The 24,079-nt window shown below is 38.5% G+C and overlaps 1 pseudogene; it reads right to left on the bottom strand.

The window, feature by feature from the left end:
• Positions 1-2,292: 2,292 nt before the first annotated feature.
• The window catches only part of LOC147426163 (uncharacterized), a 174,020-nt pseudogene continuing 152,233 nt past the window's right edge, over positions 2,293-24,079 (bottom strand).

Genomic DNA, 24,079 nt, shown 5'->3' on the forward strand with positions numbered 1-24,079 from the left:
CACTTGGAGCATCAACCTTGTAAGAAATCCACCTTTTCCTACCTCTTAAGAGTTTTTCTTCCTTATTTGTATCCTACATGGATACTCCCATTGTAAATATCCAATTCCATTTGTAAATTAATACTAACTCTACTAACACTAACCCACTATGAAAAGTCCTATCACCTCCATTTCTCTCCTCTCTCTTTCCCTACCAACTTCTTGATAATTCCAAGCAAAAGAAATTAGATAAATTGCTGAAAATCTAACCCAACCATGGTTAGAGGAGTAACCCTAGCCTTCAAAATTGCTATAAAAGGAGGGTGTAGCTAGCACAAAAAGGGGAGCCATAAGCAAGAGCACTATGCTATAGCTTGAGAAGCCAAGCTCAAACTCTCTAGAAGGAGCTCTTGAGTGGAAGCTCATTGTCTTATGCACGTGCATGTGTTGTAATAGGGGATTAGCAAGGAAACTCTATGCCATTGTAAGAGAGAGAGTGATCATTCAATTGAGAGTAGGAAATCTATCATTTCTCCTACTAGTGTAAGCCCAACAATTGCTGAATCAAGGAGGGTGGATTTGGACTAAGCTTGGATACTTTGTCTCCCTTCCAACGTGAAGTAATGGACAACAATGATGCGTAAGTGTCTTGGTGTTTTTGTTAAGTTCTTGATAGCTTGTCTCTGGTGTTGTCATCAATCTAGCCATAAATCCCACATACTGTAAGAGGGCGACAGGGTGGAGAGGACTCCCCTAGCCTTAAGACAGTGATTGGGGTGGCTTTTCTTGTGATGTGTTGTGGTGAAATTTACGCAAGCTATGTTGAACAAATACTAATCTCACTTTGATTTGTCATGACAGATTTGTAAGAAGGTATTAATGCAACAAGCACCCCCTCCCCCTTTCTCTCTCTTTCTTAAATATATAGTTGTGTTTGCTTGATCATTGCCGATACGTTTCAAAGAAGCCCGAGCACTATCTCTCTCTCTCTCTCTCTCTCTCTCTCTCTCTCTCTCTCTCTCTCTCTCTCTCTCTCTCTCTCTCTCTCTCTCTCTCTCTCTCTCGTGTTTTAGTGTGTGAGAGTGTTCTATTGGTGTTAGGGTTAGTATAAATTCCTTGCTTGTTTGTGGGTTGCTCTAACGATTCTCCTCTTTTGCGTCCTAGTTCGCTCTTAAACTAGGTGGTGCCCCTTGTGTAGTTGGGATTTGGCTGTGGGTTTGTTGTTTTGGCTTGTGTTGTGTTGTGCCCTAGCCCCATTGAGCAACACGGGAGCCTTGAAGGGTGTCTAGAGGTTGCTCTTCTTGTTGCCCGCCCCGGACCGCCTCAATAGGTTCAAAGAAACTAGTCTAACCAGGATTCTGCATAGGTTGCCTCTCTACTTTCCTCTCTACTTGGATTGGTCTTAGTATGTCATCGTCCATTAAGTTTCTTACTGGGATTGTAGGCGGTGCACTTGCTGCGGGCTTTGCTACTTCAGGGTACACAATGGGTAACCCTAAGTATGTATACCTACTCATCTTTGCAGCAGAGGTCGGCGTGTACTCCTAACCAAACTTGTCTACGATTAAGAATTTGCTTTCATTCAAGAGGTAGACATACAAAGTCTTATCCGGAGTAGCCTCTTTCTCATTTACATCCTCATTGACATAGTACGCAACGGTTTCTTCAAGAAAGGCTTTGTAAATTCCCCATCGAGGATTGTCGGACATAAGCCTTCTAGTGGTGAAAGATCTGAACATGGTTCTATTGTTGTTTTCCTCTAGAGGCGGTTTCTCCTCAACCTCATCATCAGCTTTCATCTTGGACGCATTTCGTCCCCATTTGTCCGCGACATCAGGGCTTTTGACTATCATGTAGGAAGCACCTTGTTTATCCATATAACCTCCTTTGCCATCATAAGTGGCCAGGACCCTATACTGTAATTCGACCGGATTATCTCCAATCTGAACACAACTATGGTTCATAGAATCCTTGAAGATTATGGCATCTTGTCCATTGTTATAGGCATACAGCAAGATTGCTGGAGGTCTCTCATGGTCTTTGGAGGATTCTCCCATAAAGTTAACTCCCTCTTTGAAGTTCACTGATGGTTGTCCCCCTGCCATGGTCTGATAGTATAGATCTTTTGATGATGTGTCAGAGATGTAATCCTCTGGAATTGGGCCTAAGGATACCTGGGTGGTTTGATTAACACTCACCTGGGTGGTCTGAAACTTGACTCACCTCGTCCCTAAGTCCTGAGGGTACTACAGCTCCTGACCTCAAAAACATGAAACGTGCTTAACCTTGGATGCACTAACCTAGAAAGTTACCTTACTTCTTGCTGGCTGTGCCCTCAGGCTCCTGGTACACCCTGCAAGCAGTTTACACACTTTTACTATCTATTTGAAGTATTTCTGAGTATAGAAACTATATACATACATGCATTCAATGTATAGATTAGGTGGCAAGCCAAATATCACAATTTGGGCACTGGAGATAGTAAGGGCGCTTACTCTCTGGAGGACAGTATTACACTTTCTGTGCTTACAGGATGTATTTTGACACTCCTAGCAATAGGAACCTCTTACCTGGGTGTATACTCACCTTCTGGAGTCTTCACCTGGGTTGTGGGATTGCTGGATTGAGTTACAGTCACTTTTGCAAATTTTGTTGTGTATACCAAGCACTTGACAAGACCAAAACACATCAAAATTGGATTATAACTACACAAACTTTCTTGTTACTGAGCCTACAACATGTGTACATGCTTTCGCTAGGTCAATTGGCCAAATCTCGGTCTGGAGACAGTAAGGGCGCTCACTGTCTAGACTTGCAGATTGTAGCTTTTTTGATACTTGACACTTGCTGTGGTTACTAGAGGTGATTTTAAGTGCTTTTGGACACTAATACCAACTCTGTACACCAAGATGGCTTTTCTAGGTCACTTCAGTCACTTTACAGCACCAAACACACAAACCTTGGGCAAATCCAAAGTAAACTGAACCTTTCACATCCAGAACACTCCACACATTTGTCCTACTTATTCGAACCCTAAAACAACAAAGAAAACACTGAATGGTATCTAAATCCTAAGAAAAAGCAGTTTTTAGGTGTTTTTTTTTCTGGATGTTTTTGTGCTTGACCTTACATGCACTTTTGGCACACACTAAGCCAAACACACTTAAGCTACTCAATGCTGAAAACACAACTTTTACGCTAAACTACAATGATACTCTAAACTAACAATAACATCGGCAAGAAACTCACCTGTCCTAGACTAACAAAGCCAAGGATACCCCGACTTTGGCAAAGTGATGAAAGATTCTTTCCGTACATCCATAACCACACACTAAGGTATCCACTCTAATCTAGGTCGCTCGTCCCCGGCAGCGGCGCCAGTTGTTTTTCGAGTGTTGCTCGTAGCAAGCGAGAACCTACTCCAACACATAAATATGTCAACTAGGGACGCCGCTGACCCGATTAGGGCATGGAGGTGCGCCAATAGGGTGTCAACCTCTTGTCGAATACCTATGGAATGGTCATCTAAGATCTCTAAGTCTTGTGTGTGTGGGAATACCCAAATCTGCCAAGAACGTCCTATGTCACGAAACTAAGCTAAACCTTGGGCTAATGACCTCGGTTTGACACGAAACTCACCGTAGGCAATTTCCTACATGTCCCCAAGCTACCTAGACCCTCAAACCTGAATTCTGCACTCTGGCAGAAAACACTCTTACTGTCTACTTCCATTTTGGCGTCTGCTGACAGCAAAATGGAAGTTGTCGGAAACGGTCCCAGATGGTCTCTACACCTGTGTCTAAGGGAGAGCTACCCTACTCTATGGTTGGTTTCGCTGAAATCTACCCTAAACTCCCTAAAACTCACCTGTAAGTCCATAGGTCGATGCTCATGAAGTAGCGTCTCATGGCGAATGGTTGGCGTTGAATCGAAGAGCTCGATGAGCTGAACGCGCCTGTGGTCTTGGTTCTGCAATGCAACTCGTGTAGCACAAGATAGCAATCAAAGAAGATGCACACACAAAGATAGATAAGCTGCCCGCTCAGAGAGTTTTTTTAACTCATCAAAATCAATCCTACAAAACCCTTCATTTTGACCTTTATACTTAGGTCTTGTGGGAGGAGGGTTTCCCATAGATACATGGCTCAATAATCAATTGTGTGCTTGAGTTGGGAATCAGTACAACTTGGAAGCCCATGGCCCCAGAAGATAAACCCTTTACATTTGAATAGCAAAAATATGACAAGCTCGGCTTCAGAGCAGAAAATTAATACAAAAAGGCGGGGATTTGACTTGATGTAGTGGTGGCCGCTATCCACCGTTGCTGACCTGCAACACACTTGTAGGCTGGCCAAATGATCAAGTATCTGTTTGAGAAGCTAAATGTCCGATCTAGTGAATTTTCAAGTCAAATCAGCTCCAAATTGGACCAAACTTGACTAGTAGGCTTATATAAGGCTATACAACACTGTGGTATGGTCATAGTAGGGTTTTGGCCTCAAAATCATGCAAGAGACATCCTACGGGCAGGATGTCTATTTGCTCAGAATTGGCCCAAATTTGAACTCAAGACTCTCCTTGTGTTCAACAACCCAATGGTATGCTCAGATTTGGGTTTGGATGCCAAAAGCTCCCAAAGCTCGCTATTCTTGCCTTTGTCTGGTACAAAACGCTAAAATCCTCTTAATCTTCAATTTTACTCATGCAACTGAGATGAAACTTGTCACATACACTCAATACAATGTTTAGAACATGCATATGATGTCAACTTATGGGTTGGTCTCAAAATCACGCCTTGTACACAATTTGGATAGGATGTCTGGAAATTATCGTCTTTTGCCTTTAATCTGTCAAAATAAGGTCAAATTCCTGGTTTGAGAGTGTAAATAGGGTAAAACCTACCTTCTGAACACTCTGGTGACCTCAGAATTGCAAAATTATGCCCTGATCACCTTGTAGACATCCTACGCCCAATTTTGTTTTTGCTCAGAATGAAGCAAGATCTGGTCCAGAGATTCTCCTTGGTGTGTTGATTCCCAATATGTCCAAATTTGGTGATTTTGACCACTTTGAGCTAGTCAAACACTCAAGATTTTGCTTTAGATTCTAGGGTTTCCTCATGCTGTTTACCCATTCAAATGATTTCCAATTTTGTCCAACTTGGTGTGAAGGCTTCTTTTATGCTAAGAAACACTTTGGTTTGGTCAAAAATTGATCTGGGCACCCAAATCTAGCCTTGAGACATCCTACGCGTAGGATTTCGATGTCTATCTGCTCCAAATGATCCAATTTTTGTCCCACTTAATCCCCTAGATCCTGGAAACACTTTGGTGATATCAATTTTGCAAAATGTTGTCCCAAAAAATCCCTAGAGACATCCTATGCGTAGGATGTCTCTTGCATAATTTTCCTGATTAGAGTATTTATGATGTTTATTTATGGTCTCTACACTTGGTATCAATCACAATCAACACTAAAAAGCAAAGAAATCACTCAAAACAAACACTTTATGAATTTTTCTCGCTTTCTAGCTTCTCCTTTTGACTTTTGAAAACCAAAAACATGTTAAAACAGACGACTCAACATGTTCTTAGGGTAAAACATACCCACTGAACACACTGGTGACCTCAAAAATTTTAAAATCTTCAGAGTTTTACCCCTAGAGACATCCTACGCACCAATGATAGAATTGTGATTTTTTCAGTTCTAACTTTCTCTTTAGCTCTCCCAACCCCTTTGGACTACTCATAGCAATTATCAATCATCAAGAAAACATCCAAATGCAATTTTACTTTTTCCTTGGTTTTATGTTTTCACAACTTTGATGAGCCTAGTAGAAAATATGACATGCATGATATGCTCAAGATCAAAATCAATACGTCCTACTTACTCTACTCCTACTCATCATATGGGATGGTGATTTTGGGTGTCTAAGTTGCTTCTTGGCCTCGCGCGGAATCTCAAGCTAACATCTCACCGCATCTACCACTCCAACTCCACTCTTCTCACCACAGCCTATCCTCTTACCTAATACTACCTAAGTTGAAGGATCTAGGCCAGACACATGCTCCCTAGACTCCCTCTATGACCAAAAGATTCCACCACTTTCCAATCCTATCTAAAAGAATGAATATACTCTAGCAAGCGAGAGGGACCTATATCCTCAAGGACTAGTCTCGGTCACCTACTTAGGACCCTCGTCCTCGGCAGCGGCGCCAATGTTGGCAGATACGCCGCGATGGACGTCAGCATAGCGAGAACTCACCTAACATATAATGTCAACTGAGGACGGAGCTTGACCCGCAAGCGCGTGGAAGCAAGCAAAGGGTTTCAACCTCTACTTGACCGACTACTCACTACTTCCTATAGAGATATCAAATCCACATGCCATCGGTTTTGTGAATGTGAGAGTCTCCTATGATGCTACCGCAAGCCAAAAGCCCATTAGAAATTCTCGAAACATTATGAAACTTGACGGATATCCTATCAACACCAGTAGGCCACTCTCCCTAAGGTCCGTGACCCAAACCCCTACCCAAAAACACTCGGTGCAGAATCACGTAGGATGTCTGTCAGGTTTTTGCAGGTCAACGTTTCCAAAAAATAAGATGCCTAATGTGTATCTCTACTCGCTCTGATCGCGTGGATCTACTGAAATGAAAAAACGGACAACGTTTACTCACCGAAACTCCAAAAGTAGCTCGCGGGTGAATCTGCCAAAACACAGACGAATGCACGTGATGTAAGCATCAATGCGTAGCTCTCCTCGTGGGCAACATGCTTCTGCTCTCCATTTGCGATTCCGACCACCATAGCTCTTGTAGCACACACACACACACTCTCTCACTCTCTCGTAGTCTCCCAATCGACACAGAAGATAAGATTATTAGAAGTCCCCTTACAATGCTTTAGGTTTTGGTTTATATACTAAGCCTTAGAAAACCTAATGTCCGGCCAAAATGACTTGATTTGTCCCTAGGCTTCCATAGAGCTTAATTACAACACCGTGAGCTAGCTTTTCTCATCCAACAAGCATCTGCGACCAAAATACAATTACAAAAGTGGCAGTAATGGCTCAAAATAATAATACCGGGATATTCGATGATGTCCATGAGCTTGTATCTTCACATTACAGCATCCATCTTCATCTTCATCACTTCATCAGCATCTTCATATGGAATCTTTAGAGAATCTTTGAGAAATCTTCATGGAATCTTTGTGGAAGCGTTGTTGAAAGGTTGGTCTATCAACAATTACACAATAAGTTTCTTGGTTACTTGGCATTTTTATGTTATGTAAGCGACTTAACAAAACCCAAGTCACCTAACGATTTACCTTTCTTACTGTGTGCATGCACTTTAAAACAATGTTTTTTTCATATACCATAGTGAGCCTCACTTTTTCTAGTATTATCATATTTTTGAAAGAATAGGCTCACTTATACCATACATCGATAATAAAAATTATATAGATCTACCAACTCAAGTGCTTTTGGTCTAGCACTACTTCAAGTTTTTTTTAAACTAGTCTCTCACAATAGCAAAAGCAAACTTTGGTAGGTAGTGGGTATTTGTCACCTTGCTAGCACTTATGTATTAAAAGATTATGATTTTGAAAAATCTTTTTAATGGTGATGGAATGAAAAAAAATCTCATATCTTAAACTTGTTTGGGACACTAATTTGGGTAAAACACTTGGATCGAAAGGGGTAGTGGCCTTCTGATTAAAACTTAGCCAATTTAAATAAATATGAGCAAATTTATTTAAAAATGGGGTGTTTACTAGCTTTATTTATAAGATATGATCTCATTTGGTAATTTGAAGGACGAATGACCTTTGGATCATAAAATTAAAAGAAAAAAAGACACTCTTTCAAGAGATACAGTGACAATGTTAGCAACAAGCTAACCCATGTAACATTTTTCAGGAGATTTTATTGTAAAAATACTTATTCTTTTGATAGATTGGGAATATTGTAACTTGTATTTTCCAAGTGGATATTGTAATCATGAGCCGGGGCTATAGGCTTTTAGATTGTATCAATTTATCCTTAATTAGAGCTCCCAAATTATTAGTTTTTGACCAAAGAAACCTTGGCTAAGGTATAAAAGCCAATTATTGGACAACGTGAGCTAACATCGCTCACTTCTAGCTCTCCTTCTCATGCTTCCTACTCCCATGTCCGTTGTCACATTGCACTACCATCTGCCGCATTGCAACCATAGGTAAGAGCTCTACGCATTGATGTAAACATATCATGGTAAACTATAGCTTATGGCATCGCCGAGCCGCGGCCTAATTTCATCATAGGTAGGTATTTAAGCTAGGAAATCACAAAGTAAGCATAGGTGGGGGTATTGGGGAATTATTGCTAAGCATTTAAATGCATTTACGATTAAAAAAGACTAGGCAAAAAACTCACCTAAATGCATCTAAGCATTGAGATGCATTCGATATAAAAAACGACTAGGTCAAAAACTCACTGCTGTTTAATAATCACATTTTTTGCACTTCATCAAAAGTGAGGTTTGAGACCATAAGAATGTGTGCTTAGGTCTTATATACTTTTTCTAGAAGTTTTGTAACATTCGGATGTCATTTGATGCTATAACAGTCATGTTTTGTTTGCCGATTAGGGACTAGCTTCTGATGAGTTTGGTCATTTGACACCCTCTTGTAGGCTATATGCACTAGTCGAGTCAGCTTCGTCCCATGGATTAGAATTGCAGGTCTGCGACTTGAAACAACACCAAAAGACTGTCAACCACTAAATCCAGCTAGAGATTTTGCTCATAAAAGTTGTATGAACCAGTGGGTAAGCTTAAAGAAGCATTTGAGGTAAATTTTCAAGAGTTTGCAAAAATTCATATTATTTACATTTTCTTGAGAATTTAGGCCAAAAATTAAGTTTTGACTTGACTGAGAGGCTTAAAACATGTCATACAAAGACTGACCATTGAAAAAATTGCAAAAAGTATTCATTTTATGCCAAAAGTAAATAATCGTTATTATTTACTTTCAGCTCAAAATTGACCAAGGTTGATACCAGAGACTCTATGCATGATACCAGAGACTCTATGCATGATTATAAATATATTTTGTGAAGGCTCATAGAATTTGGATAACAACAATGACCAAAAACTTGATAAAAACTAAAATTTATACTGATTATCAAGAAATTGAGTTTGACTTGCTAAATCTTGTTCAAATTTGAGAAAACTTGACTCAGAGGCTTAGTTTGAGGTGTTAAACAAGTGTGAATGCTCATTTGATAAAAAATATTTAAAAACTTATCAAAAATAAATAATCACGATTATTTAATTTTGTCGTATTTTTAAATCTTTTGGCTAACCAAGCATGCCACCAGTTCTATCATGTTGTATTAAGCACATACAACAAACTTGGTAAGATTTGGATCTATAAAGTTAAAATTGCGGCCAGATTTGTAATGCCAGTTTGCAGACACAAAACAATTGACCAAATTGAGCAGAGTTTATCCAAACTTTGTGAAACATGGCTAGGGAGCTTATGTTGAGTTGCTTAACCTGTTTGTATCAACATATTGGCAAAAAGTCGCAAAAAATTTCAAGAAGTAAATAAGTATGATTATTTACGTCTGCTTCAAAATTGAACATTTTGCACAATTGAGTATACCACAAGGTCAAGCATATCAAGTAGACTCTACAAATCAAATTCAACAAAATTTGGATCGCAAAAGTGAGACTTAAGTCAGATTCTTGAAAACTGAGTGTGTAGACATTAAACAATTGATAACTTGGGCAAATCTTGTGCAAATTCAGTGAAACTTGTCCAGAGACTACAACAGGGTGTTTATATGGTAGAACAAGCCTAAAAAGTGAGAGAAATGGGAAGAAGTAAGAATTAGATTATTTACTTTTGAGCCCAAGAGACAGGATTTTGGACTTTTGAGCTTGTATTGAGTTAGAACAACATAATACAAGGTCATTGGCCAAGTTTGGGTTCCATCGGATCCAAATTGGTAGATGTTCCTGTTGGGGGCAATTGTAGCATAGCTTAATCAACATAAGACCAACAAAATTATCAATCCTAGGATCAATTCCGGCTAGGGCATGGAAGCACGAGCATCATCGAATGAGAGGATCCAAGAGAATGCTCTTTCAATGAAATAGAGATTAGCCATGAATCACTAACTCTAATCACATCATCAATCAAGTATCCTCTACACACATTAAGCCCACCAAAGTCCGACTTGCCATAGACTAGAATCTCAAGGTACACTCTTAACAAGCATACTTTAATTGTATTGGTGCTGGCCTCTCCAATCACCACATGCCAATCAAAGGTACTTCATCAAAAGCTACACACACAAGGTGAATGGTACTTGAGTTTCATTAAACCCATACACACACAAGAAAACAATAGGGCACTAATCACAAAATTAAGAACCAACTTAATGAACCTAATTAGAGATGTTAAATATTGCAAATCGAGTGCTCATAGAAGGATAAGAGTGGTCAATTAGCAAGAAATCATCAGACACACTCAAATCTAGAATAATGAGAAGGTGAAACTACTTCATGACATAATAGAATATACAAGAATTAAGACTAATGAAGAAAGTAGAGACTAGATTAAGAAATGCCTTTCTTAATTACAATGGATTAGCACTAGCCTTCTAAGCATGGGCATTAAGCTCAAGGCTAGGCCATCCATGGAGTGAACACGAGAGAGAGAGAGAGAGAGAGAGAGAGAGAGAGAGAGAGAGAGAGAGAGAGAGAGAGAGAGAGATAGAGAGATCTCAAGAATGGATCGTCAATAATGAATCCTCTTTGCATAAAAGGATTTCTTATAAATGCTTGCACCACAATCCTTTCTACTATGGGATTAAGTTGAGGCCTCTAGCTAGCATATACAATTTGGAACTCCCAAATGAGCCCAAGACCTAATACAATGTGGAAAGGAAATATTGTCCACACCCATAGCACATCCCTAGATTGGTGCATAATCCCTCTCATGTGTTAGCCACTGCTAACATTCCCCCGTTCCTAATTTGACACACGTCCTTGTTTGTCTACTGAAGCAAAGGCACAGAGACATGGTAGAAAGAAAGTCCATGGAAGAATGTTGAGCTGCAAATCATAATAAGCAATGAGTATCAAAGGCCAACACGAATGAATAAAACATGAAGTACAATGAGCAATCATGCAAATTTAATTTTTGCTTCTATAAGATGGGTCAATCATAGTAAAAAACTAAACAACATAAAGAAAAAAAAACACCTAAACTATCATGAAGATTAAACCACTTGAGATTTTAGTTTTATGCATGAAACACAAGCAATCAATTATGACCCTAGGCTAATGCAAGGTCATAAAACTACTAGCCTAAATACTATATGAACAATCTTAATAAAGCATCCAAGTCTATCATGTCTACGGGCTATAAAAAAGCTCCTAATCTATTAGTACATTGTCACAAACTTTTGAAGCTCATGGAAAAAAAAAATCAACATTCATTGAAAAAAGTGAAACATATCACAAGGCTACCACCCCAAGGCAATTTTAACTTAGACTCTTGGCTTCTTGAACCCTCAAGAAGGTGTTCCAAGAGTCTACTAGCCTACCAAGGTGATGGCTAGCCCCTATCGGCCCAGGGCATCAGTTTAGGGCATTGACCAAGCCAAGAAATCCAAGGTGATTTCCGTCACCTACCAAGTGCTAATAAGGCATTGACCTCACATAGACACAAACATAACATCTATATTTGATTTTCATGTGTCTAGTAGCATTTTTGCTACTTTTTCTTGACACTTTTTTGCTTCATTGTTTCATTTTTTAGCACTTTTTTATTGCTTCCAACATGAGATGTTTATGGTACATGGACTAAGGGATTAAAATCTTAACACTAGGTTGGTAATGGGACACTTTTATGTCCTGGGACACTTTTATCTCCTGTTAAGTGACCATTTTGCTTGAATTATGTCAAGAGTTTCAACATGGATTTCGAGGTGCTATCTTTCTAGAAAGTTGGCTCATAAACTGAAAAAAACTCGACATTTTTTTGGAATATCAATTTCATCTTGAACCTTGTCCTTGCACAACATTTTGCAACTTAAACTGTGTGAAAAAACGGGTCCTTTTTTTGGCTTTTTTCAACTTTTTGTGAATATACCACTCTAGAACTCATGTTTTGTGAGGTCTATAATGCTAGAGAACTATCTTTAGTAGTCCTCAACATGTTATGATGCTTCTAGGGAGACATATATGTTAATGTTGTAAGTTATGACCAAATTACAAAAATTGTCAAATCCTGTTTTTTAGCCAATTTTAGCTCTTTTATGATTTTTTTGGTGGCTTTCATGATATCCAAATGCAGTTTTGATTTTCTATGTGGAATATTGTAACATAAAGCTAATATTTCTTGAGTTTTGGGGCAGCTAATACCCTATTTTTCATAGTACACAATGATGGTTGATTTTTTCAATTATACAAGAAAATAAAACATTCTAGTATATCAAGTATAGCTTTCTCAATATTGCTATTTTCTTGTGACAACTATATGAATTTTGTAGGTAGTAACCATATCTAGTCATAAGGATCAAATTTGGGTAGATATTGAATAGTTTCTATGGGATTCTACAGCTCATAATGTTGAACCCAGTTTTTTCATGTTTGCTGTATTTAGCACTTCATCTTTGTCCCCAAGATTCCCCTTGGTAAAAGATGTATCATGCTTTTGACATGTTCCATGGCTTGTTATGAACCTAAAGGCCAATAGGGAACTAAGAAAACATGCATATGTTATTTGTATTGAGCGTAGCTATAGAAACTTTGATGATAGGTTCGCAGAATGGTAAAAATTCAACATATTTGTACCTATTTCTTTTGGCAAAACAAAAAATAGTGAGTGAGAAGAAATCATATGTTTAGATCACCAACCCATTGAGGTTAACTAAGGAATTTATCTCAAGTCCTACAAAATTCCTAATCTTATTTTTATGCAACAAAACGTAAGAAATGACTGTTTTGATGAAAATGTACTGGTTCATCCACTTTGGAGGCTTGGTGTGACCAAAAGATGAGAAATTTTACAAGTTTCTTATTTTTTCCATGTGTAGTAGGCCTTGAACTATAACCTCATGAAAGGAATTTACAAAATGAGTGGATCTACTATGGTTTTGGAGGTTTTTTTGAAAACCCTGAAAGGACACTTTTATGTCCTGTTAGGTTACCAACCTAGTGTTAATCATAGCCCTAGGTCATTTAAAAATGAATAGAGTATTAAAACTATCACTAAGAGTCTATGACTAACAAGCAATGGTCCTACGTTAGCCTAAGGTCAACGCCAATTACCTATGATTAGCACACATAGAACCAAATTTTTAATGAGTTCATATTCACAAAGAAACGTGTTGAAACTTTAGTATGCCTAGTTTATGAAAATGAAATAATTAAAGCTTAAAAGAAAAATCACTTAATCCAAGCATGGGGAATGGAGAGATAAACAAAAGAGAAATATCATGGAAGGATTTCATGCTCTTTTGAGCATCCTTGAGCAAGCATCCACTTTGTGTAGAGAAGTCTCTTGATTCCTTTTATTTACAATCCAAGCTTCTTAAAGCTAAGTGTAAACACAAGCTCCAAAGGCCATTTATTGAAAGCCACACAGAAAACATTATTGAAAACCTAATCCTAGGGTCTCAAATACACAAATATACCAAAGGGAAAAAACCCTAGGGAAAAATCTTCCTTTGGTTATGCAAATGATGCTCTTTGATATAAAATTTATACATACACATCAACAATGAGAGATAAAATGCTTCTAAATAAGCAAATTTGTAATTTTTACAACCTCTCATGTATGATTCAAAGTTGATACATTGCTAGCTCAATTGAAATATGGAATTTAAAACAATCTAAGAGCTAGAAACAATGCATGTTTAATGAAATGAAGTGGCTCTTGAAAGCCAAATTTTACATTTCTAAAGCTCTCCAAAAAAGTTGTCTACACTAGCTCAAATGGAAGAAATTGTATTTAGACAAAACTTAGAGCTAGAATTTATACAGCTTGGGTCAAATGAAATCAAATGGTTCTAAATAGCCACATATTGCAATGCTAGCATCCCGCATCTGCAATGGAAATCCCACTTTGCCAAAATAGAACAATCATTAGTGAAAGTCTAGCACATGATCCACAAACTCTGCAATGTACATGTGATCTATGACTCAAAATCCTGAATGAATAAGCACAATAGCATGCACAAGATCCAAAGATTTCCTTAACGTGATCACAAACATGTGAACACGTAAATAATGTTGAGTGATCATGTTTCAAATACATGATCACGTTAAATATTCATGTGACCTCCTCTTAACCTATAGAAATCATCCAATTTGGTAAGACCACTATGCTTTTTTTAATTTCTTAATGGGATTGATTTAGGGTTCACATAGTTTCCAAGTAAGCTTATGATAAAAAAACATACCTTAGTGGGGTTTTGGTGGGTTTCCACATCACCACTTATTGCCTTTTTTGTGATCACGTTAATTGTATTATGTGAATGTGGTTTTAGACATTATGATCACAAGAAATTTCACGTGATCAGGTGAATGTTAAATCCCTAACAAGATCAATGCTCAAGAGAAAGAAAGGCACATAATGAAGTCAATTTTAGCTCTCTCAAGGAAATCAATTCAATTTCATGCCATTGGCTAATATCTCTGTAAATTAGCTCAATAATTAGTGCATTGTAAAATTTCATCATTGAAATCAAGCACTAACAGAAATCTAACTAGAAATGCAATCTCAGTCAATGAAAAATTTCTCAATCCGGACACATCATTTTCCAAGAATGAAGCTCAACGGTATTAAGTGATTAAAAATAACCCAAAAGAGTGCAACATGTTAACTTGAGAAATTTTGGGCTGGTTTTAGTCCTATCATGTGTTCGGTGTTCTCCTATGATGGTCACCCATTTTAAAATAATCATCATCTTCCTCCCAAACAATGAGAATTACCAAAAATTTATCAAGCTCAAGGTTAAGTTTCTTGCTTGACCAAACCCTCTCTCATGACATATTCAACAGAGTTTAGGTGAGAGCCTCCCCTTCTTCTTTTTTTTCCAATTTGGAAAGAGGAGAGGGTGAGAACCACCCCTTCCCCAAAATTATTTTACTCATTTCAAAAAATGTTGGCCACCTTTTTTTTTGTTTTCCATTTTTGGCGGGTCGTGGTCTGGGGAAACGAGCGAGAGAGAGAGAGAGAGAGAGAGAGAGAGAGAGAGAGAGAGAGAGAGAGAGAGAGAGAGAGAGAGAGAGAGAGAGAGAGAGAGAGAGAGAGAGAGAGAGAGAGAGAGAGAGAGAGAGGATTAAGGGAGAATTGTGTGTGTGTGTGTGTGTGTGTGAAGCCAGGTAAGTGGGGTGGTCTTGGGTGTGTGTACGCGGTGTTTTTGCATTGTAGCTTCATATTGGTGGGACCAAGGACAACAAAGGAGAACAAGCCAGAGAAGTGTAGGTACGCTAGTTTGTAGGAGACGGCTCATATTATTTGGTCGGGCCAGTGTGCATGCAGCACACTTATCAAAGCAAGGTGGGGAAGCTTGCGTGAGTGAGAGCCATGGACTCAATACTCAGTAAGCTTGCTAGTGTGCCTGTTTTGGGTGCACCAACTCACAAGTGGGCATAGTGGGTGTTTCTTTGCAATTTTCTAGTGGCCAAGAGCTACGGATTCAACACTTTTGCAGGTGTGTGTGTGTAGCAATCATATCGTGTAACAAAGAAAATGTAGTTCAAGCAGTTCTGCAAGAGAGGTGGCATGTGAGGTCATAAGCAACCAGCCAACAAAACTCATGGGAGTAATGGCAATCTTGGCGGGGAATGGGAAAAATTACATGAGAGTGTGTGTGTCGGTGAAGTGGGTCTGCTTTATTTGGAATCAATGCGCACTCAGCAGTGAGGGTGGCCAGTATTGCACCTACGCACGAGTTGATGTAAGTGACAAAAAGAGATGAGAGTGATCACAATGTAGGGCCCTTCGGTCATTAATGTTGGAGCTATATATGGCTCACTCTACTCAACTTGGTCTCACCTATATATTTGTATCTTGTCCTCAATATGAATCAGTCTTTGGGAGCGTATATGGTGTGTCTCTTGTCTCGTCTCTCTCTCTTTCTCTCTACATCTCATCATGGTATCAGAGCAGTAACGATCATGCGCCGATTCAATTCATGGTGACAAAACAGTATGTGTATGCGATTTGCATGTAAGATTCAAAAATTGCTACAAATTTTATTTTTGAGCATTGATTCTTGTTAATTGTGGTTGTTTTGTGTTAAGAAGAATATGATTAGTGTTTTGTGTGACGTTTATTGCTAATCAATCTAATCGTTGATTACGTTTTCTTGTTGATGACACCCTGAACTTCATCTCAATTTTTCTTACTGTTCTGCTCAAAATTTGGAGAAACGGGAAAAGTGCAATGGAGCGTAGCGCAATGGCATTATTCATCCAAAACTTGTTCGTCTCCTCGAGCTCTTCGATTTGAGTTCTAGGTTTGCGTCAATCGGAGTTCACAGCAGAAAGTTATACTGTTTTTACTGCAATTGAGCTTGACGCAGCTTTCTTCGTCCTACTTCTTCGTGAAGCGTCCGCGATCGTTTTTCTTATTTTGGCGTTAACTTTTTCGAGAAGATTTAGCTTTTTGCTATTCATATTGTGGCCGTCAATCTTGCGTCTCACGCCACTCTATTTTGAGGACTCTTTTATTATTAACGTCTCCTTTACCTTGCCCTTTTTGGGTGACGTCTCTCACATCTTTGGAAGTTCCTTGAGCATCCTTCTTACGTTTATCATTGACAGAACGCAGTCCTCATATCTCTCTCATTCTCAATTACGGCCTTCACCATATATGGTGTGCAAATTCTGCGATCTTATCTTATACGTCTTCTCGCAACAAGATATAGCTATGAATATTCTCGTCAACGGCTTTCCTTCTGGCCAGCGTTCTGTTCCTCCTTTCCAAGGTCAAGGTTTTCCAGGCTAGAAAGCAAAGATGTTGTTAATTCTTGAAGGCGATGAACTCTCCGATGCTGTTCTTGGAAATCGTGTTTGTCCGCCTCAGCCTGTTGATACGGATAATGATAACGTGCTTATCACTGAAGGACCTATATTTGAAGATTGGAATGTTGCCTATATGGATTGGCAACGACGTGATAAAGCAGCTCGTCGGTATATTCTTTCTGCTCTTACTGATTTCCTTTTGCTTGATATGTACGAACTGCCTACTTCCCACGACGTATGGAAGTACCTTATTGCAAACTTTCAGAAGAAATATGTCACATAAATACTTTATTTGAGAGGGTTGCTTAACAAGTTACAATATGAAGTTGGTACTGCCATGACGGGACATATTGAATCTTTCAAATCTATTATTAATCAACTTGCTGCTGCCGGTGATCCTGTTCCACAAAAGCAACTGATTACACTTCTCCTTGATACGGTGAAGGACTCTTCTTATGATAACATTGTTACTATTCTCTCTAATAAAGATGGTCTTGATTTCGACCAAGCCTGCATGTCTTTAATTGAATACTCTCAACGTCAAGAACGTCGTAATGCTAGTCATGATACAGCTATGATTTCACACGAGGAGACTGAGTCACAACAGATGGAACGGGCTTTTTATGCTCGAAGGCGTCCATTTCAACGAGGAAACCGTAGAGGTGGCCGTCGCGGTAATATTTTCTCTCGTCTCAAATTTCCTAATAAGCAATGTTCTTACTGCAACAGAAATGGCCATACTGAAGATGATTGTTGGGCACGTCAATATGATGAAGAACACAATATTACCACAAAACAACCACGTTTATCTAGAGACTCTTCTTCTCCTTCTTGTGAATATTGTGGACGATCTGATCATCCCACTCATATGTGCTATAAGCGTCGATTCGACACAGATCGGAATAGAGCATATGCTACTGAACATCGAAACAACATTGTACCAGAAACAAGCTGCGTCCTATGTTCAGTTGCTCCAGACAAAATACTTCATGTACGCGATGGATCACTTTTTATTGTCGATTCTGGTGCTACAGGAAATATGACATATCAGTCAAAATGGCTCCATAACTATCATCCACTGCCAGTTCAACGTGTTGTTTATCTTGCTGATGATACTACTTGTCAAGTAAAGGGTATTGGAGACTTATATCTTGGTACCTTATCTTCTTCCACTCGAATTTTGCGAGGAGTATTACATGTACCAGATCTTCAACGTAATCTTCTTTCAGTTGCTAGACTTGTTGATCTTGGTCTGTTTGTTGGATTTGATCATACCAAATGCCGAATTGAGAAAGATGGACAGACTATAGCCACTGCTCCTCGAAATGGTAATTTGTTTGAACTTTCTCTCAACGATGCTGTAGCAAATGTTGTCACTGCTCCAGGTGATCATGATTGCAAAGTATGGCATCACCGTTTTGTTCATGCTGATTTCTCAAAACTCCTTGATCTTCAACGTCGTGATCTTGTTCATGGCATGGATCTTAAAGCCCATCCTCATATGGGAATTTGTGAATTTTGTGCTCTTGGGAAACACAATCGCAAACCCTTTCCTCTTTCAAATACAACTCATTCTCATGACATATTGGATCTTGTTCATACTGATATATGTGGACCTCTACCTTCTTCGAGATCACAATATCGCTACTTCATTACTTTCATTGATGATTTCTCAAGGTATACGACAGTATTTCTACTTAGACAAAAATCTGAAGCCTTATCTGTTTTCAAACAATTCCACAAGGCTGCGGAACTTCAAACTGGTCGTCGCCTTAAGAAGCTTCGTAGTGACACTGGAGGCGAATATGTTTCTTGAGAGTTTGTGAGTTACTGTGCTGACAATGGAATTCATCATGAACACACTATTCCATATTCGCCTCAACAGAACGGTGTTGCTGAACGAAAGAATCGCACTATTCTCAATGCTGTAAGATGTATGCTGATTCATTCTGGCTTATCTCGTGTTTTTTGGGCTGAAGCTACTTTGACAGCAGTATTTATTCAGAATCATCTTCCTACTACTGCACCCTCTGGTAAGATACCCATCACAGCATGGATAGGTGACATTCCTTCTGTATCTCATTTTTGAACCTTTGGATGTATTGCTTATATTCATGTTCCAAAGAAACACGAACAAAGCTTGATGCTCTTGGTATTAAAGTTATTTTTATTGGATATTCTGACACTTCCAAAGGCTACAAATTCTATGACCCTTCCTCCAAGAAAGTAATTGTGAATCGTGATGCTACTTTTAACAAACAGCTTATGGGAGGCTCATGGTCCATGGATGATTCTGATGATACTAAATCATTGCTTCAAGCTTTTCCATTTCTTTCAGAAGATGAAACTCTTCCTATAGAGCAACTTTCCACTTCACAACCATCCATTCCGAATGTCGCCAATGATGATATTGATATTTTTGTTGATCTGCCTATTGAATTTGAACATGGCTCATGTCATGTTTATGATGACGATATTGCTGATAATGCTTTTTCTACTTCCGAAGATCCAATTACTTATGATGAAGCTATCTCTTCACCACAAAAGGATCAATGGCAAGAGGCTATGGAAGCAGAGTACGATTCTCTTATCTCTAAAGGTACATGGATACTAACTGAATTACCTCCTGGTCGTACAACTATTAAATGTAAGTGGGTGTATAAGACAAAAGTAAAAGCAGATGGATCTTTTGACAAGTTCAAGGCGCGTTTAGTTGCAAAAGGTTATTTCCAAGTAGCTGGTGTTGATTATCAAGAGACTTTTTCACCAGTTGTTCGCATTACAAGTGTTCAAGTTTTATTGGCATTTGCTGTTCAATTTGATTTAGAAGCTCATCAAATGGATGTGCGAACTGCTTTTCTTAATGGTGACTTGGAAGATAAAATTTATATGGAACAACCAAAAGGGTTTGTTATTCCAGGTAAAGAAGACCTTGTTGCTCAACTCCATAAGGCACTATATGGTCTCAAACAAGCTTCGCGAGCCTGGTATACAAAATTTGATCTTTTTCTCATCTCTAAAGGATTCATCTCTTGCTCGTCAGACCCCAACTTATACATAAAACACCAAGGTAGCAGTTTTGTGATTCTTGCTCTTTATGTGGATGATACCATCCTTGTTTCCAATGATTTGGGATTTCTTCAGCAAGTGAAAAAGTTATTGTCTTCTGCATTTGATATGGTGGATCTTGGAGAGATTCACTCGTGTCTTGGCATTCAAATCCAACGGAACCGTACAAAAGGTATTTTATTCCTTCGACAGTCAAAGTTTATTGCAGATACTATTCAAAAATTTGGTATGGAATCTGCACATTCAGCCAACACACCTTGTCTTGCAAGCTCTACGAAGAACACTTCTGACAATGGCGGTCAACTTGTCACAAGTCAACATTATGCTAACTTGATTGGATGTCTTCAGTTTGTTGGCATGAACACTCGTCCTGATATTCTGTTTGCTGCTAATTATCTTGGACAACATCTTGCATGTCCTTCTCTTAAGCATTGGTCTGCTGCAAAGCGTGTGTTGAAATACTTGAAAGGCACTACAGATTTTGGTTTAGTCTATCGACGACAACTCACATCGGATTCTATGCAATCTCTTTCTCTTTTGGGTTACATAGATGCAGACTGGGAAATCTCACATTTATCTATGCGATCTACTAGTGGAAATTGCTTCTTTATAAATGGTTGTCTTGTTTCTTGGACTAGCAAGAAACAACGTTGTGTTGGAGTTTCTACGACTGAGTCAGAATATGTTGCGGCATCACTTGCAGCTCGTGAGTTGATTTGGCTTCGACAAATGCTGGTTGATATTGGTCACTCTCCTCTTTCTAGCACACCCTTGCGGTGTGACAACCAAAGTGCTATTAGTCTTGCAAAAGACTATGTTCAACATAATAAGTCAAAGCACATTGCTGTCCATTATCATTATGTCAGGTATGAAGTACGCAAAGGAACCATTATGGTTGAACACTGTCCAAGTGACCAGATGATTGCAGACATTTTGACCAAAGGCCTCAACGAGTCACGTTTCATCCTCTTGCACTCGGAGCTTGGAGTTGCTTCGACCTCACTCTTTCTAGATTAGCTTCTTTGCTATTGTAATAGCTTTGTACATATGACATTGTAATCTTTTAGGTACCATGCACTATGCACACTCCACATTTGCACATTGTGATCTCTAAGTCACTTGAATATTTGTAAATAGATGCACAATTCACTTTCACATCATCATCGCTGATTCATATTTTCACATTGTATAGGGGCTTGGGTTTTTCCCTTGAACTCCCCAAGGGTTTTTTTCATCCAAATCTAGAGACCTTTGTTTGAGTGGGGGTGTTGGAGCTATATATGGCTCACTCTACTCAACTTGGTCTCACCTATATATTTGTATCTTGTCCTCAATATGAATCAGTCTTTGGGAGCGTATATGGTGTGTCTCTTGTCTCGTCTCTCTCTCTTTCTCTTTACATCTCATCAATTAACATTAGACAACCCTTCAAGAATGTGCCTCGCTAGTAGGAGGCAAGTGGCTTACACTAGAGAGAGCAAGTAGGAGAGTTGGGCATATGGCGGTGATGACTTGACAAGTGTGTGTGTGTGTGTGTTTTGTTTTCTATCTCAAAATTTTTCTTGAAAAATCCTCCCAAGAGGTTAATCCCACGGAGAGATTGTGTGTACGGTTTGCATACATCAGACCTAGAGATGAATAAGTATGAGTGTGGCACACCAAGACTATGAGATTGGGTGTTACTTTTGAGCCTTCGATATGTTCCAAACTAATGATGAGTGTAATTGAGGGAGTCGAGATTAAACTTGTGGCACACAAAAAATGGGGTCAAATGGCAAGTATAATGCACAAAATGTATTGAGATGTTAGCATGGAAATCATGGAACTGTTTGGCATTATCTGTACATTAAAACTCATTATAATGCTTGATACTTGACTTTGTCACTGAAATGATTCATGAAAAATTGAAATTTAAACACTAATGCAAGCTTCAAAGTCATCCAAATCCACAAAACAAATGCCATTCCATTCAAAATCCTCATTCATTTGAAATGCATAGAGTTGAATTCTCATTCTTGTGACTACACTCAAATTGTGCCATCATACAAGGCTCTAAGCAATAGCATACACACATCTTGTAATGAGACCTTGCATATCCAAAATTAGGCCAAAATTATTCGATTTTTCACTAATGTATGTAATTAGTCTTGCACTCCAAAAATTTAGACACAAATGTAGCCTTTCATTTTCCTTCCTTTCATTGAAATTAGTGTGTTCTCAAAATCTTAATTCAATTTTCAAAATCCGATCAATTTACGGTCGATTAGGAGATGCCCATATGCTTGATTAATGAACATTTTTTCTTTCAATTGCCAATTTAATCCGACTTATCAATCATTGCAAGTCAAGTCGCTCATAATTAGGCAAACCCAATTGTCTCAAAAACATTGGTCAATTCAATCCAGATTTTTAATCATTGCAAAACTAATTGCTCATGTCTCAAAGCCTAAATCATCGAAATCCAATCAGATTTGTCATTTTTTATCTACACACACATGACTTTTGGATACAATTGTGCACACACATCAATGTAATATTGCCATGTTCATAACATTGATCATTCATTAGCATGGAAATAGAAAAAATCTTCACAATTGAGCTTCAATTAAGTGATTTATCTCAATATTCAAGCTAATTTGTGACACACACATCAAGTATTTGGCCAATCCATCATCATAATTGGTAAAAAATACCAATTATTCATTCAAACATTGGATTGCACATGCCATTGATTGGCATACACACCCATATTTAGGCCAAAAATATATGCCAAAAATACATCAATTCCACATTGCAATGCTCACATTTCACACTTGATCAAGCATAAATGAATGTATGCATGCTCAATTTCTCAAAAATTACATTAATTTGACCCAATCAAGCAATGCATACACTCAAAAATTAAGCACAAAAGTTCAAATTTGGCTCAATTGGCAATGAAATTAGGCTTATACCTAATGATTTCACACAGTTTTCATGAACATTTTGCTTTAAAAAATTATTTGAGTGGCCCAATTGACCATCGATCATTAAATCAAGTGGTCTTCAATTGGGCACACACACTCAAATTTTGCCCAAATGTTTTGGCATTTAGACTTATCCAATGATGGGATTAGCCTAGCATTCACATCAATTACATGATTGCACACTCACATATCATCACTTCTATCAATTTCTATGCATGCACATACTCAAGATTAGGTGCACATACACTTGTTTGTTTTGGCAATTTTTTCTCTCTTTTGGTGCATTACACACACAATGATTTTTATGCACACACATGAATTCTTGTTCCAAATCAAGATTAATCTTGATACACATGTCATTCATTAGTGAGAATTGACCATCAATTTCATTTCAAAACAATAAAATTAGGCTCTCAAAGTATGTCAATTGAAATACACACCTAATTTTAGCAATGAATTAGCAACACATTGGAATCAAATTAATCACCCAAAAATTGAATGGAGTAAGCCAATGTACTTACAATTGATTGCATCCAAGCTAATCCTTGCTCCACGTGATGATTCCACCATGCACACACATGTGTGGCTCTTCCAATTTTTGCCCAAAAATTGATCATTATAGGCCAAAATTTAACCCCCATTACAAGAGGTCACTTAAATTCCAGTGCCACATTACTGGCATCACTGGCGGGCATCGGTATATGTGTGTGTATGTATGGAGGGAGCTAAAGTTTTTTAAAATTTTTGCTTTTTAAATTTCCAAAGTATATTCTGACGCGTATTCCAACAAAGCGCGAATGGACTTTTCGACGCTTATTCCGACAGCTATTCCGATGCCTAAGCCGACATCTGTACCGACGGCACCTGCAATAAACAAAACCGCATGCTTTCTCTGCGCATTTCTCTTGTTCTTGCACATTTTCTCAAGCTCTCTTCTTCCCCATCGCTCATAGATCTGGTGCGAAACAAGCTGTCGGAAGTGCTAATCTTGCTTGTGGGTTAGCGCATAAGACTAAGGTGAGATTA

Source organism: Adiantum capillus-veneris, chromosome 24 (genome assembly GCF_014529385.1).
Source record: "Adiantum capillus-veneris isolate H3 chromosome 24, ASM1452938v2, whole genome shotgun sequence".
NCBI lineage: Eukaryota > Viridiplantae > Streptophyta > Polypodiopsida > Polypodiales > Pteridaceae > Adiantum > Adiantum capillus-veneris.